Below are 17,006 nucleotides of genomic sequence, written 5' to 3'. Positions count from 1 at the left end.
TTGGTAATGTATTTGCAGTTTCTCACTTTGAGGAGAAATTATTGTATCACCATTTTGACTGTAGTGATTTAGGCATCTGTTTGATGTTGTAAAGCCTGAAAAAAATCCCAGAGGCATATTGAAGGCAGGGAGGTGCTCACACATACATACCAAATCTGGGAAGCTGTATCAGTAGGTCTCACCTATGTAAATGAAGACTTGTGTGTTCTTCTAGTCCGCTTTCCAGCTCTGAGACACCCCATGAAAGTGCCTTTTTCCATCTCCTGTGTAGCTTTGTGAATACTCTCTGACTTCCCAACTCCAAAGTGATTGCTTCAGGAGGCCTTATCTAGAGAGATCGCTCTCTTATTTCCTCTACTCTGGCCTTTTCGTGTGTCAAAAAAAGGAGCTGCTAAACACTTCACACTCACGACCGTGTGTATATGGGGAGAGAGGAGGAACAGCTTCTTCTCACGTGATTACTTAAAAGCCCCTTAGGCTTTTGAAATTGCAAGGGCTCAAAAAAGTTTTGGACTGGCCACCTTGACAAGGATGAATTTCATCCGCACAAATCTCTAGCAGTTCAGGAGTTAAACTCTGTGCTTTCCCAGAGAGTAGAATTTCCTCCTCCCTCGTGTCTAATTGAAGGGTACATATCTACGATCTACTTTGAACAGATTTTGCATTTGCTGCGCCCAATGTAATATGTCAGATTAAAGCCTAATTGATATTAATTGTCAGTTTGACAGGTATTTGCGTAATACACCTGTGATTTGTCCATGCTGCAACATCAAAGAACAATGTAGTCCATTGTCAATCTTGTAAATTTTTTTTCCCCTTCTTGAAGACCAGATTATTGTTCAAGAGTAAATATGAAGTATGTTTCGGTAGGTTTGCATTGGCATGTTTCCTCCCCAGTTGTGATTTGACTAACAATAGAACAAACCTATGCTGATTTTGTAATCTCAATTCCAAAACGATCAGGAATCACTTTGAAGCGCGTGTTTTCTGATAAGCAAGTTCCAAATGCTCGCCATCCTGCTATGAAACGGTCTTCTAACATTTTGTAGCATGTGGGCTCTGACTCATCTTTGCATTATGCTCTTCAGTTTTATCTTGATGTAACCCCCATTGACTTAATTACACTGGCATAAAGATGGAATGGGGAAATGGTGAACCACGCCCACTAACAAGTCCATGGTGAAAATATGGGTTGTTCTTTTGTCTTCAGGGAGATTTTGCCAGAATGGGGTGTCTCTTCTAGGCAGACTCTTTGCTATTTTTAGCAACTTGCAAGAAAACTGAAGTGTATCCTCTGAATCATGCCACGGTGCAAAAAGCAGATATGCATCAGAAGGCTGTACCTAGAAATGGGAAATTGCAAATAGGGATTTGATGTCTTTGATAAGGCAGGGCATGGTGCTTCAATCAAAGACAGTATTGAATATAATTCTGAAATTATGTTTATTTTTAGCCAGTGTGCAGTGTGCAGTTACCTAAAGAAGAGACAAGGAAGAGAGAAAATAAGACAGGATGGTAACTTAGGGCCACACTGAAATAAAATGGAGGAAATTAAAAAAAAAAAAAAGTTATTTACACATCAAAGTACTAGGGGATGCTACAGTCCCAGTACTACAAAGGACATGAGATCTTGAGGCACCAGAAAGATTTGGATTGTGGTATTGTTGAAACAAGGAAACAAGGACTGCAGCATGAATTCAGACAGAAAGTGTGGCAGAGAATATGAGTTTCCCTCACCAGCCCTGGCATCTCTGAGGGCTGTTTGGGCTGGTTGTTTTCTCTAAGACATGTAACATGATTCTCCAAACCCCAAGTTATGTCTAGCAGGCAGGATTTAACTTTTAACTGGCATGATTTCAGTTATATCAACAAAAGATCTCGGTCTCCTGCCGCAAACAAACAACTCTAAATTAACTGGCCTGAATAATTGAACAAGGGGTTGTTTGTTTGTTTACTTCAATTACTGTTTGTGGTAGCAGTGGGTGGAAATGAAATCTTGCCACTGCTTTCTAACATCTATCAGATTAGGAACTTTTTTCCTCTCTGAACCTTAGTATTGCATGCAATTCTTCATGATATTTTTCCACTACTACTTGCATCTCCCTTTATTTTTCATTCCTGAAATTCTAATACATTACACTGGGCGTTGCAGTACTCGATCCAAGAACGCTATTGCCTTTTCAAATCTGTGAAACCAGGTGGGTCGTTTATTTTTTTTTTCTGGTTCTTCCTTTATCTTTTTATTCTTTTTTTTCTATGTTTTTGAATCCTCCATTTATCTCTGAATCATTTTTTTCAGGCAATGTCTTTTAATTTTATCATATTCCATTCTCCTGAACTCTGTAACATAATTGGCATCGTTTTGTTTCTTAAGGTGTCTTTTGTTAAAAGTCTCCTGCTTTTCTCAATGCACTACATTGCATGTACAGTTTTAACTACAGCTGTCTTTTATTTTAAGTGTCACTGTCACCATTCAAAAACGATTATATAAAACATCATAAAAATCTGGCTTTTCTTTAGTTTATCCTGCCTTGCAATTCTTCCGGGGTTTACTGTTTGTTCCCATGGTATCAGCATCAAGTATTTGTTCTTTTGCTTTGCCCTCTTGCTTTTCATAATACAGTAATTCCTTTGCTTTGTATTCTTAATTCCTGCACTATTTCAGTGAGCACTGCAGCCTATTCTGCTCCATGCTCCTGTGCCTGTTTTGCCCTACAAGTTCAACATGCCATTCCCCATTCTGCTTGTTGTTGAACCGATGGAAACACAGTCTTTCCACCTTCTTCCTCATTCCCAAGTAATACATGCAGCCCTAGTTTACATAGGTAACGACTCAGCTCAGAGCCTCTGTTCCACTTTCCATTCTTAATTTGGTTTCTGTGACCTAGTATTTGTCCCCTGTTCAGCCATCACCTCACAGCTCTGGAGCTGAGTCACGGTCCAGCTCGACTCTGGAGTTTTTCTAGTGTTTGGTGCTGAGGTTCTATTTTTGATGCTGTTTCATTGGTTCAATGCAGGAATCTGCAAGTGTTTCTGCAGCTTCCCAAAGTCCTGAAGGAGTTAGGGAGCCTGTAAAATACCTGCCTGGGTGATGTCTCTGGGTCAGAGATGCTCTCTGACACTGCCTCATCCAAGGCTCGTGCTGTGTGTTTAACAACTGGCACTGCGTGTGTGCCTCTGTATCTGAGGAGGCAGAAACAGACGGTTGAACACTGTTTCATCGACTCTTGTGGGCTGAAAGTGTGAATAAGCTGTGTTTAGTATGGTTGTCTAGGCTGTTTACATTGGCTTTTTGAACCACAGCCAAGTTAAATTTCTGAGGAGGCTGCTATTGCTTTCCAAAGATGTAACCCCCTATCTGTGTTCATCAGCTCAAAGTTATTTACCAATCATTACCTGTGTTTGGCAGAAGAACAGCAAATAAATCAGGCACTTTGTGTTTTACATGGTCTTGGTAAATGTGTATTAAAATACAACATCCTTTTATTTGAACAATATTCATAAGAGAGAATATTAATTATTATTAATATTAGAATATTACTGCTTTGCTCTATGCCTTAGGAGATGACAGTCTCTGTGGTAGCATTAATTAATGTGTAGCTTGGCTGTGTAGGCAGAAAGCAAACGATCTCCCAGCAGGTTATTCAACATTAGCATACAGCCTTCCATCTCGTACAGCACTTTCAAAGCAATTCTCATCCACTGCACTGCAACCTTGTACTAACCCTATGTTAACAAATTTATAACTTGGAAATTATTCTGCTGACATCAATGGTGTTACACCATGCAAAACCTGTTTAAAATTAGGTCCAAGGTATTTCAGTTTTAATTTTTAAAATGTATTCTAAATAGTGTTCACATGCTTCAGTAATTGATGGCTTGGGATTACTTTTCTGTTTCTAGTTCAAAATGAAGGTTTTGTAAAGGTTTTTAGTCTGGTTTTCCCCTCTCTTCTTTTCATATTTAAGTTGCTCCCTTAGGCAAAATCACTGATTTCCTATCTTCCCTTTGCAATATTATGAACCACCAAACAGAGTTTCTGCCAGTTCATTCTTGAATATAGATTCTTTTTAACACAAGCAGAGCATGCAGGTATCTCCTGCTTTACAAAACAGAAACTGCCTGTCTGTCTATCTTTCTGTGTACACAGAGAAACAAAAATGCACTAGAAAATACACTGGAAAACATTTAAAAAATACAAACCACACATGACTTAAAGGAACCTTATTAAGGTACAAAGTCAAGCATCTCAAAGCTTGGTAATGCAAGCATTACAATATCTTATTTTTTCAGGGATTACCTGCTTGCTTAATCTAGCCAATACCCAGCGCATGTGAGATGTTTCATGGATGTTGGACTGCACAGAAATTTAAGCTATCCACCCTTAGCAGATCTGTGTTGGGCACGTGCACGCTGCCACATTTTTGTTTTTTTCAAAGGCACATGAGTTGACCAGGCTGGGGTGAAATTTCACCAGAAGGCAGAACACATCCACATGGCAAAGGTGAAAAAAAACTACTTGTTTTGAGTCCCAGCTATAAAATAATAGGATTAGAGCTTTCTGGACTGTCCACAGTTTTATTTTGGAAGTAGCGGAGACATGACAGGGAAATAACACCCAGAAGAGAGAGACACCCAGGGGCCAGGGATGGAGCTTCTAGGTCCCATTCCTCCTCCAGTCCACCCAGGCTCATACAAAAAGGATCTGAGGGGCAAGAGGAACTTCTCCAACTTGCAAAGTTGCAGGATACAGCTTTTCAGCATTGTCCTGAGATGAAGAGAAAAAAGAGGTGCAGATGGACACACATTGTCCAGGGCTGCTGGAACACCACTGGGAAGCCTTCACTAAAGGCTCGGTAAGGCCCTTGCAGCTCAGTAGTGGGAGAAAGCTCAGCCCACCAGCAGCCCAAAACAAGCAAGCATTTTTCTTGTGAGACATTTTCTTGGTAATCTTCTCGGTGACACGGTGATTGGGACCATCCTTATTGGTCTCCTATCAACTATTCCTGCCTAGAAGGAAGCCCTTGTTGGATAGTTCAGGTGAGCCAGTGGCCTAAAGTCATGTTAGGAGCATGTACTCACTGGGAGGAGAGCCTCCTGGAAAGGAGTGAGCTTGTCTAAAATTTCTCCAAGCCCCACAGCAGTTCCACGACAGCCAGGCAGCTGAGCCCAGCTAGCCCTGGGAACGCAGGAGCCAGGAGGAGGAAGTGGATGGCAGCTTGGGGTGGCAACTGCAGGCTCAGATAGCAACTGCTCATGCAAATCCAACCTACAGGGGTTGTGTGCGTTGCTGGTGTGAAGATACATTTTTAGAAAATATTTAAGTAGTACCAGAGGCAGTGGTATGACCTGTAGATGACTTCTCCATTTGTAACTATGGAATGTAGAAGAAAGGGAGGGAAAAAAAAAAAAAAAAAAAAAAAAAAAAAAAAAGACGTGCAAGAGACACCTCTATGACTAATTCAGCTCTTCTAAAGAGAAAATTTCATTCCATACAATTAAAGAGGAATTTTCAAATTTGGCTTGTTTTTAAAAAAGTTATTTCCAAGCTTGACACAACATTGATATTTCCTTACCTGGATTTCAGATTGCTCGGAACATTTAAGTATGCTGAATTTTCACTGAAAATCCTTCAAGATGAGCTCATTTTGCAGCTTCTAGAGCAACAGACCTTGAACCTATGATAAGCAGTAATTTATCTGTTGGTCAGGTGTTACCAGTAACAATATTTATCTCTCTTCAGTTTCTATATCTTACTCCTGCTTTATAGCTTTAGGTAATCACAATTGCACTGTGATTTCTTTTCACAGGAAATATACATCTATTTTCTATTTAATACATCTATTTTCATTTCTATATGATAATGCAATGACCAGTGTACTCCCCTGATTGTTATCAAAAGCCAAACAGAACCTGATGATGAGAAGTTCTAACTCCTACACTGGTGCCCTTATAAGCTCACACATTTCTTTGCAGTCACTTTTGGTGAAAGACAGCCACAGGACAGTCGTTTAAAGTCATGGCTGTATTTTGCATAGTGTGATTATATGTCATGCCTTTAGTGGGAAAAAAAAAGAAAGATTTCTCAGTTTTTATTAAAACAGGCAAATCAAAACAATCCCGAAGTCAAGGTAGAAGGAACATAGCATCATAACATCATTCTACTCATAAACCAGTATCATGATTTTTGAAGGTTTGGTTTTGGCAGCTGGTCGCCTTTGTATGTAGCCTGCGAATGTCCATTCTGATTTTTTGGGTTTTCATGCATTGCAGAGAAGGTAGCCTGAACTTGTCCCACCCATTGATAGATCCTGCACAAGCATATTTCAGTATTCACCTTGTTTTAGAGGGATTAGTTTGAACAAGCCCTGATGAATCTCCCAAAATAATATCCCCTGAGGAAGGCAGGAAACCCTTTAAAATAAGAATGTAGTGATGACTTTGCAACATTACACATAGCAAATTTATTTTCATGGGTATTAAAAACATGAACAGGGGAAATGGTTTTGCCTTCGTTATACAAGGATTGCTGCGCCTTGGTCCCTCCATGACATCAACAGCAGAGCTCCTGCCTGAAGAGGAAAATAGGAAATACAGAGTACTTACATTTTTCCAGTGAAAATACTTTCTCCCCCAAAAGACCACTTTGGTCTTCCTAGTATAAAATGCAAACACTTTTTTATAGTTTGAGGATAACCACGTTTTAAACAGCTGTTGCCTCTCACCTGTGCTGCAGCTCTGTTTCTGCAGTGAATTAAGCCCTCTCTTCACAGACTGCACATCAATTGCAATTTTTTAAGTGCTTTGGGATCCTTTGGGTTGAAAAGTATGATATAAATTTAAGATATTAAATTGTTAAGAAGAATAACAGCATTACCAGATGCTCATGTTATAGCCATGCTGTTAACAGCAAGTTGGGAGATACTTACACTTTGTCTCTGCAGCAGGTATCACATCGCAAAGCCTTTTCATTAACTGCACACTGAAAGTCATGAGGATGTTTAGCCCCAGCTAATCCCACTGTACAGCACTCCAGAATCTGCCTGAGGTTATAGCTAACATCCCATTATACTGGCATTTTTAGCATGCTTATATCCCTCTTATATGCTCTTATACCACTGTCCTTCACTTAAATAGTTCTTTCCTTTCATTGTGCTGTAGCATCTTCTCCCAAGTGATGGTATAGCACATAGTTGTTTCATCTCTCAAGTTTTACTATGGTTGACTACAGAAACAAAATTTGTCCTTGTGTTGTTATGTTTCTGCACCCCTTGACCATCCTCACAGCTTTTCTCTTTTATCTGCCCCAAATCCAGTTTGTTTTCTTTTAACAACACTACCAAGAGTAGTTTTTAACACTAAACAGGATTTGGAATAAAAGACACATCAATTAATGTCTCATATTCTAGCAGTAATACTGCCCTACTTTTGCTAGAAATAGCTCATCCTACACATACTAAGATTATGTTTGCCTTCATGGTTGCATCACACTCCTGTTTCACAGTCACCTCTGGTGAACTCATACCTCCAGGTTCTTTACACCAGTTGTTTCAGAACACAGTGAGCTTTTTGTTTTCCGTCTCTAAGTGAATTATCTCAAGCTTTTTCCTCTTGACTCTCAAATCTTCCATGGTGACAGACTTCAAACTGAGCCAGTTTTTTCTTTCTAACCTGAGCCTCCCCTGTACTGATATTCCTCAAATTTAAATCATCACCAACCTTCTTCAGCTTGTTTGTAATATTTTTTGACTTAATAGAAAGTGCCTATAATGATTTGTAAGGCTGATAGTGACAAACTCAACCAACAACTTCTTGCCAGCTAAAGATTTTCCTTTTTCTGACCTGTTACCACCCCTTTATATGTTATTATTCCCCTGCTGTACCTCCTCTTTTCTAGCTTAGCTGTTACTGCAGTAACTAGAAGGATGAATCATAGAATCATGGAATAGTTTAGGTTGGAAATTACCTCTAAGATCACTGAGTCCAGGCACTAAACCATCACTGCCATGGTGACCACTAAACCATATGCCAAAGTGCCCTGTCTACTCGTATCTGAGCCCTTCCAGGGTTGGTGACCCCTGGATCACCATCGCTACTTCCCTGGGTAGCCAATGCCTGACCACCTCTTGAGTGAAGACATTTTTCCTGATATCTGATCTAAACCTCCCCTTGGTGCAACTTGAGGCCATTTTCTCTCACTCTGTCACTTGTTGCCAGGGAGGAGAGACCAAGCTCTGCTTTGCTGCACCCTCCTTTCAGGTAGTTGTAGAGAACAGTAAGGTCTTCCCTGAGCCTCCTTTTCCCCAGGCTAAACACCCCAGCTCCCTCAGGCACTTCTCATCAGACCTGTGCTGCAGACCCCTCACCAGCTCTGTTGCCCTTCTCTGGATGTCCCCTCAATGTCCTTCTTGCTGTGAGGGGCCCAGGACTGGACACAGCATTCAAGGTGCAGCGTCAGCAGTGCTGAGTACAGGGGCAATCACTGCCCTGCTCCTGCTGGCCACACAAGTGCTGACACAGCCCAGGATGGCACCTGGGCAAGAAGGTCACCTGGGCACACACTGGCTCATGTTCAGTGGCTGTCAAACAGCACTCCCAGGTGATTTTTCCCTGATCAGCTTTCCAGACTCTTGCCTCAGCCTGTCATGCTGCTTTGGGTTGTTGTGATCCGAGGGCAGGACTCGGCACTTATTGAACCTCATACAATTTGCCTTGGCCCGTCAATCCACCCTGTCTGTATTCCTCTGCAGTCTTCCTACCCTCCAGCAGATAAACTACCCCACCCAAGCTGGTGTCATCTGCAAACTGGCTGAGGGTGCACTCGATCCCCTCATCCAGATCACCGATAAAGTTGTTAAACAGGACTGGACAAAAGCACTGACCCCTGGGGAACACCACTTGTGGCCAGCTGCCAGCTGGATTTAACTCCACACTCAGCCATCCAGTCAGATTTCTACCCAGCATCCATCGACTCCATGATTAGCCAAATTAGCCTGCACTGTTCCCTGTCATGCCACAGCTAAATCACTCTTAGGAGCAAATGTAGGGTAAAAGCTACTTGATGCTTCCATATTGTGCTTTAAGCTATGAGACAGAAATACTTTTTGTAATGACAGGGCATGGCTAGGTAAATCAACATAAGTTTAGAAAGTTTGAAGTAAATAGCAGATACTTTTTTTTTTCCTTCTTTTCCTCTCTGAATTCATAGTCAGGCTCACTGGGCTTGTTCTATCTCATCTGATCCCCAAAGGAGAGAAATAGAGATTCTTTCTGCAAGGCAAGCAATTTGTGCAAGTCTTCTTTTAATGTTGAGTTTAAGTTGTCATTTAAATGGGTACTTTGCTTATTTGCAAAGAAGGACACTGCTTTAATTTGAACACAAAAGAACTCTATATTATGTACTAGATTGTTTTCTGCATCTGTATTATGTAAAATTGTGCAGCAGGTTATTTTTTTTCCCTTACCTGCATTTCCTTCCTGCAGTGGAATTTGTGCATCTGTATTATGTAAAATTGTGCACCAGATTATTTTTTTTTTCCTTACCTGCATTTCCTTCCTGCAGTGGAATTTGTTTAACAAAAGTCAGATACTGTTGCTTCTAAGAGTAACCAAGGTAGAGACTTAGGTAAATTAGTTCTTAAATAAGCTTCTCCAAAATTACTTGAATAACAGTAGTTGTTGGTTGGATTGGGTTCTTATGTTAGTTTTAGAGGGATTTTTTGTTGTCTGAATTTTTTTATGTGTATATTCTTGTTTTGTTAGATTTCAAAATAGCAAAACAATACATGAACAGTAGTAATATTTTGTTGCCTTTTTGTGCTTTATGTTCTCTGTAAGCATAGAACCATCACATTTTGCTGTAATGTGCTGCTGCTTCTTCTTCTTTGCACTTCTAGCAGCAGTTCTACTGTCTGGTTTGTTACATTAGTATCATCAATAGCATAAAATTTTAAATTAATCATGTCACTCCTAGATATGTCTTTAATTTTTTCCAGTTCTGGATCAGAGGTTTAGTCTTGCAGAGCTTTGACTTATTCTATATTTCTGCTAAAATTAGCAGGAATTTGCTCAACTTCAAGTGTGTTTTTCTGCATCAGGGCCAGAGTTCTTTCAACCTATTGAGGTGAAGATCTGTGTTCTGCTGGTTTATCTCCCATAGTTTTATCAACTTTTGCATTACCAAACCACTGATTTAGCACTCCACAGAAGGCAATACAGCTGAGTCAAGCATGATGTTACTTTCATTCTCATCCTTACAGTTATAAGCATGTCCCCCTTTATTCAGCATAGCCAAGCTTAGTTGCCCATATGCTGTACCATATGCTATAGCTCATGTACTGCTACATAGAAACTTTTGATGGGAGTATCTGAATTATCCTCAATGTGAAATAGACCAAACTTTATTAAAAATAAATGTGATATGCCAGGGTAAAGATGCTCATGTTTTATGGGAGGTCACAGATAGGAGATATATCTGGAAGGGCTTCGGTTTGTGAAGTGCTGGGGAGGAATTCTTTTTAATAGAGGGTGAATTCAGTTTAAGATTTTTTTTCATTTGTTTTGTTTTTTAACTCTAACTTTCAGTATTCAGGAACAACGGTGTGAAACAAACAGAAATCTATTGTATTTTTAAAATCTATTTTAGTCCCGTTTCCAACTCCTCTTGTGCTGACATTCTACAAACTGATTTTCTAAAAGGACTGTCACCATCAATTTTGCTTTTTTAAAGGACTTTAATTCTTTCAGCATGTTCATATGGTTTTATAAAGCCCCAGATACATGGCAAATCCCCTTGGTGTTGTAAGACAAGATTGCTGTTAAAAAATGTTTAGGCTTAGTCAGCTTCTTCTCACTACTGAAGTCATGAGGGACTCTGGGAAATGGTGTTTATACTAAGCTTAAATTGATAGGGCAAGTTTAATGCAATCAGGTCAAAGGTACAACTGCTTAGCTAGTCTCATCAACCACTCGGGTTTCAGCATCAGTTTATAAGAAAAGGCCCGTAATGATAACATCTGGCTGCGAGCGCATGGGCTGCATTCTCCGTGCGGTGATTGAATGTAATTTAATGGTGGGGAGGAGCCAGCTGAAGGGCAGCTCCATTCCTGAATTATGATCCCCAGCAGATAAGGTACAACTGCCAGACTTTGATCACCGCTGTTATCAATTCACTTGATGATGAGCCTTTCTCCAATATAACCTGGACGGAGTTGTCTTCCTTGGAGGAAGGAGTGCTCAACTCCTTCCATTGAACAGGCTCGGGATGGGGGATGTCTAGTCCAGGGCAGAACTTGGTGGTTTCCAAGTGCATACGTGTGTGGCTGATTGCTGGCCAGGCGTTACTTTGAGCGAGTGCTGAGTGACCCAGGACAGCGCCGAGGAAATGTGCCAGACAGAATAACGGATTGGGCTGCCCTCCTAACGTGAGAAAGCATCATGCTCAATTACATATTTCCTGCCCTGCACTATCCGAGCTGGTGTGTGGCTATTTAAATATTCAAGATTACTGCCAGGCAGACCCCAAAATATATACTCATTAGGAGACTGTAGATACGCAAGACATCCTGAGGGATTTTAATCACAGGCAAGTCTGGTCTGCTGATGCTAATTCAGACCCTGAGAGGAGCTTTTTCATACAGAATATGTCTGGGTTTGCTGGCCAAATAGGGTAGTCAACAAATAGGTATTTCAATTTCTTTCAATTATCTGTACTATATTTAAAATTTCCCATCATATAATTTAAATTTCTTTTGTGAAAAACTTTTTACATTTTGCTCCACCCTGGCTAGAATTTTGTTAGATATCCATCCCCAGCAGAAGAATTTGGGACATTTCAGTCAAAGTAATTTCCAATCATCATTACAGAAGAAGAAATTTCAGTGTCTTCTTGCCTGTTAACATTGGTAACATTCTGCTTTGAGGCAGGGACTTAAAATGGGATGATGCTGTGATTTGTATGTCACTGGTATACTTATTTTTTTCCTGTGAAAATCACTGCATGTAATGAGATTTAGAAAAAATAAAAACAGAATTTGCACACACTTAGGAAAAAGTCTTTAATTTTTCCAGGTAAAATGTCAGAGTATTTAATTCATGTTCAACATATTCAGCCTTCTGATGGTGCTAAATGGGTTGTGGTATTTCTGAGAATCATCAAGCATGCTCCCTCCATCCTCCATCCTACCATCAAGTTGAATTGGATAAATCTGAGCCAACACATGGCTTTTTTTGTGGTTAGAGGAGCCACTTGGTACAGAAGATCAACATTGTCTCTCTCCCCAAGTTTGCTTACACTGTACTGCTTACACTGAGGCAACACAGACCTCAAAGCTGCAAGGTTAGTGATTATCTGACCTAACTGTTTTCAGCAAAGGTCCCATTAAATTTCCTTGGGTTGCAAACAAAACAGGGAAGCCAGTTCTCAGTTACATCTGTCACCCAAAAAAGGAGTATACTCTCAAGGAGCACATGTGGGTGGGCTGTCTGTGACTGACAGGATTAAGAAGATCCATAACAGCCAATGTGGGACCCAAATGTGGGATATACCCAGCCTCGTTTCAGCCTACAAGTCTTTGTAATCACATATGGCACAAGCTTTACTCTAGATGGGGGTGTGCATTTTTTCCATTTTCTCTGCACATGTACATGAACTGTTTCCATAAGGATGTTCCTTATGATGTGTTTACATTGGGTTTGCTGATACTCAGGTGGGGATGCCTGTCATTCATGGCAAATGAATATAGGACCACTCTTGGCAGTCATCAAATCTCTGTGTTTATCTTACAATATTTGGGTAAGAAAATTCAACACACAGCTTAGGTTGGTAAGATTTGCCACTCCTTTTGAGGAACCAAAACCCAGGGAGACCATTCAACTTGCCACAGGTCAGTGGCAGGACAGACCATGGGATCTGCTCTCTAATCATTAAAAAATACAGTCCTGCTCCTGGGCCAAGGCACACCCTATAGTAAGATCAGCTCTTGTACATGATAGAGGGTTGCGTTTTGCACTCTTTTCCCCTGAAAAGTATATCTTACTGTGGGTAATTATAAATCAGGTAGTAAACCACTTTCTAATGGCACAGAAAACAGTTAGCCAAAGCATGACTCACAATTCTTCCACAGCTTTGAGTTGTCTCAGTAGGTTTCAGTGCTCAGCTTACACGTGTAATGCGTCTTCCCATATAGATGGGATGAGGCCCTACTTAAAGTGGTAATGGTTATATACACCATACTTCTAAATGTATAAACTGCTTTTGAACAGACTGTAAAAGCTAAAATACCAACTGCTAAACCAATGAATCATACTTTGTAAGGAGTGTTTTTATATATAATATGTAAGACCCAACTGTATATGTATAGGCAGAGTGAATACTTACACATCACATGTGTAAGATATAAATGATCCTGATGAACATGACTGAAGTAAATTATGTTAATGCTCCAGTTAGAACTATTTCTACATTAATTCAAAATGTTTTTGTTATAGTGTAGATTCAATGTCAGGAAGATGAAGGAATCTGGGCTTTTAACTGCAACCTCCACATTGCAGTGTGACTCTATGGGGATGTTGAAAATTAAACATTTGGTTTAAGCATTAAACACTTGTATTTTCTTTTTAAGTCCTAGGCCTGTGTAAAAGCAGATTGGGAAATGGTTTACAGTACTTCCTATTGGGGGTTTCCATACAGACAATGTCAGAAATGACTTCACTTTTCTGCTAGTTACTTTTATTACTTTTCAAGAAAAAGTCTTTAAAATGCCAGCATGCAATTTTCCTGGTGACAAGTGATTACCTTTTTGAAAGTTCTGGGGTTTTTTTAAGAGAAAGATGCTTTCAGCCCACCTCCAAGTTAGTGGACTTTATCAGGGGAAGTCATCATTTGTCTCCAAGTCTTGCCAGCCCTGAAAGGTGTGGAAGAATTAATCACTAGAGGCAGTTGTGTTCTTGGCTACCCTTCTCCCTATTCAGAGTTTGTCATGAATGGCCTTGCAATTGGTCTCACAGTGAACAGACCTACCTGCTGGAAGGGTGGTCTAACCCATGGTGCCACCTCCAAGTAAGGAGGTGACACCATGGGTTATTTCATGTTATTTTCTTATTTCATACTCCAAGTATCTCTTCCCAGGTGAAGGCCCAAGGAGAGAAGGCATCCTTCATGGTCCCTCTGCCACCACTGGCATTAGATTCCATCTTGAAGGCTCTGCACTTCAGGGAGGGAGTACCTATCACACAGTCCACAAGGGTGATGGGACAGAAAACAGAGTGGGAGGAGAAGTCCTGATGGACAAATGTGAACAAAAAAACCCTTCGGAGAAGTGGGGAAGGGAAGAAACAGCAAAAGTCTGAAAACACCTGTAGGACAAATGGAATGAATATATGTTAAAGAAAGGTATATGAGGGAGAGCGATAGATAAATGGAGGTGATTTAGAGAGGAATATGGCAAGTGGAAAAGAAGTGTTCAGTGGAGGAAGCAGAAACAGCCATGGGGAAATGAAGAGGGATCATGACTTCTTAAAAGAAAAGACATATGCCAAGCTTAGGGAGGGTATAGGGAACATTTTTAAGAGTATTTGTGGCACAGAAGCACAAAGTTGTATTAATAAAAAAATTTCACTTTCCATCAGTGATAGCTGGAATGCCATAGTTACATCAACTTTATATAGAAAATTGAGGAATGCCATGATTGGGAACAGACCAGTTTGAAAATGTGACAGACAAACGAAACAATATGACAGACAATTTGTTAAGGTGTCGTGTGGTGTTTACAGCAGACTCTGCCTTCTCCTGGGTAGAGTAACCAGTGCCCCCATCTATGACTACATATGTAGCAATATCTGCAAGGGTAGGTTAATCCAGCTTTATGCTCCCTCAGTCTGATCTGGGAGTGTTGACTAAGCCAACTGTTTTCTCCTCAGAGTGGCATGAGCTCTGTAAGAGGTTCAGGGTTGCTTTATCTCCTTGTGTCAGGTCCTTCTGTGACCCCCAGGTTCTTGGAAAGGTACCCCTGTTGCAGGACACTCCTCCAATTTTCTTCTACTTAAGTGCACTGAAGCCTATAATCTCAGATAATCTGCTATAGTGTTCTTGTGCATAAATTATATGGGAAATAAACAAAAGCATGTGGGTTTGGTACAGGCTAATTCTTATTTTAAAATAGAATGTAATTTGCTATTGGCAAATTAATCTCATTTATCCTAGTTTCATTTGTTTAAACAATGTGAGTGGAGTTATTCATGTGCAAAGGAGTTGGCAAATGCTGCCAAATCCACTAATAAATCTGGCTGCTGAACATAGCATTTGGAAATGGAGTTATTTGCCATTCTCATTTTGTAGTATGCTAATTTCCACAAAAACCCACTATGGTATTAGAGAAAATTATGGCTTCTCCTGGAGAAAAAGCATAAAGAAATTATTAATCTGCCAATATTGTACATGAACTAGCAGAAAACTGTAGTGAGCTAGATAGATTTGCAGGACTGTTCTCTTTTGTCAGCGATGGAAACATTGGATTTTAAATATACTCTGACCTGTTGGAGAGTATATTTAAAATCCAATTCTGTGTATTGTATTCATCTTCTCATTTTTAGAGCTTTCAGTTAGAAGCTACTGACAGTAACTCCAGCTCCAGCTCTTCTATGCATCCGTGCATGTGGCTACGATAACTACATAAATCTTTGCTGTACTTAAGAATTCTGGGTTAGGGGATCCCACGTGCTTGAAGTGGCTGCAGCATTTTAATTGATCCCTGCAGAATATCACAGTGATATTATCTTCATAAGAGAGCTGGCAGCCTGCCAGGAGCCCAAGGGCTGTCTCCCATTTACATGAGATGGACCATATTGCCACCCTTGGCATCAACACAAAGGCGGTGTGTCCTACAGACCATGCAGGTCCCAACATGCAGTGAAGCCACCTCACAGCAAGCAGACACACCAAACTTTTTATTTTCTGCAGCCAGGGTACCTGTCTGCCTACCAGGGTGACAGTGAGCAGCATTCCAGCTGCACCACTTGTATGCTAAGCAAGCAGTTAAAAAAAAACCCAAGAGTGCAGCCAGTATAATTATCTTTCATCTCACCAGAGTTCAAAAGCAGGGCTTTCCCACTGCCACTCTTGTTTTCTTAGCCGTCTGCTCCACAACCACTTTGGCTGTTGGTGGTTTCTGTGGAAAATTAAAAGGGGAATGACTGTCACAGCTTCCTAATGACATCTAGGGATTCTTTTATATGCTAAGTCATTCATATCTTTTACAATTTAAAAGCATGATGACATCATATACATAATAGCCATACAGGACTGCCTGCACGTTTGCAAATAAATGTTAGAATTCATGACAATCTTTTTTTTCTCAAGCCAAAAATGACTGAATAATTCAGGTCCATTTTCTCCAAGAACTTTCCCTGTAAATAGAAATTCCTCTGCCTTTATCTGTTAATTGCTAATAGGGAAAAGTCCACAGATACCTGCATGTTGCAAGCTTTTATTTATTAATTATTTACAAATTACAATAGAAGAAGCATAAAAAGAATTATTATGGGAAACTATTTTCTATCAACTCTATACACTTGCAAATGAAAAGTTAACATTTCAGCTCTGCCTAGGGACTTCTTGTAAGAATAGTATTGAGCAGTTACAACTTCAGATCAATTACATATCTTTTCTTACTTACACACTTACTGTATAAATGTTGCCTAGTTATCTCTTCCTGTATGGATGCTGTGGCTTTTGGCTTATTGATACTCCACGAAGTGTCTGTACTTCACACATTCCAACAACTTTGTGTCACTTTAGCACACTTCATTAGCTAACCGAGACTGAAGCCAGGCAATTCATTTTCATTACATATGGAGCTGATGTTAAGTAAACATGAAAACTGAAACAGAAATATGTTAAAACATGCTTGTATCATTTTATTACTTTGATTATATCTCTGTGCATGACTGTATCCTCACCTGACACTGATACAGGGTGTATTTCTTCTTTCATTCATAAATGTACATGT

The 17,006-nt window shown here is 40.1% G+C and overlaps 1 protein-coding gene and 1 long non-coding RNA gene across 3 annotated transcripts in view; one reads left to right on the top strand and one right to left on the bottom strand.

Moving 5' to 3' along the window:
- Nucleotides 1-17,006, top strand: part of GMDS (GDP-mannose 4,6-dehydratase) — a 409,191-nt gene that overhangs the window by 367,680 nt on the left and 24,505 nt on the right. The gene's annotated exons all lie outside the window — the stretch shown is intronic.
- LOC132330891 (uncharacterized) lies at nucleotides 6,441-16,065 on the bottom strand. Its single transcript, XR_009487466.1, has 3 exons — nucleotides 14,021-16,065; nucleotides 13,796-13,904; nucleotides 6,441-6,572 (listed from the first exon to the last, which is right to left on the bottom strand). It is a non-coding gene; the product is annotated as an uncharacterized LOC132330891 (long non-coding RNA).

This window comes from Haemorhous mexicanus, chromosome 1 (genome assembly GCF_027477595.1).
Source record: "Haemorhous mexicanus isolate bHaeMex1 chromosome 1, bHaeMex1.pri, whole genome shotgun sequence".
NCBI classification, from domain to species: domain Eukaryota; kingdom Metazoa; phylum Chordata; class Aves; order Passeriformes; family Fringillidae; genus Haemorhous; species Haemorhous mexicanus.
The sequence above is the reverse complement of the archived record's forward strand: the minus strand, read 5'-3'. Positions and strand labels throughout refer to the sequence as shown.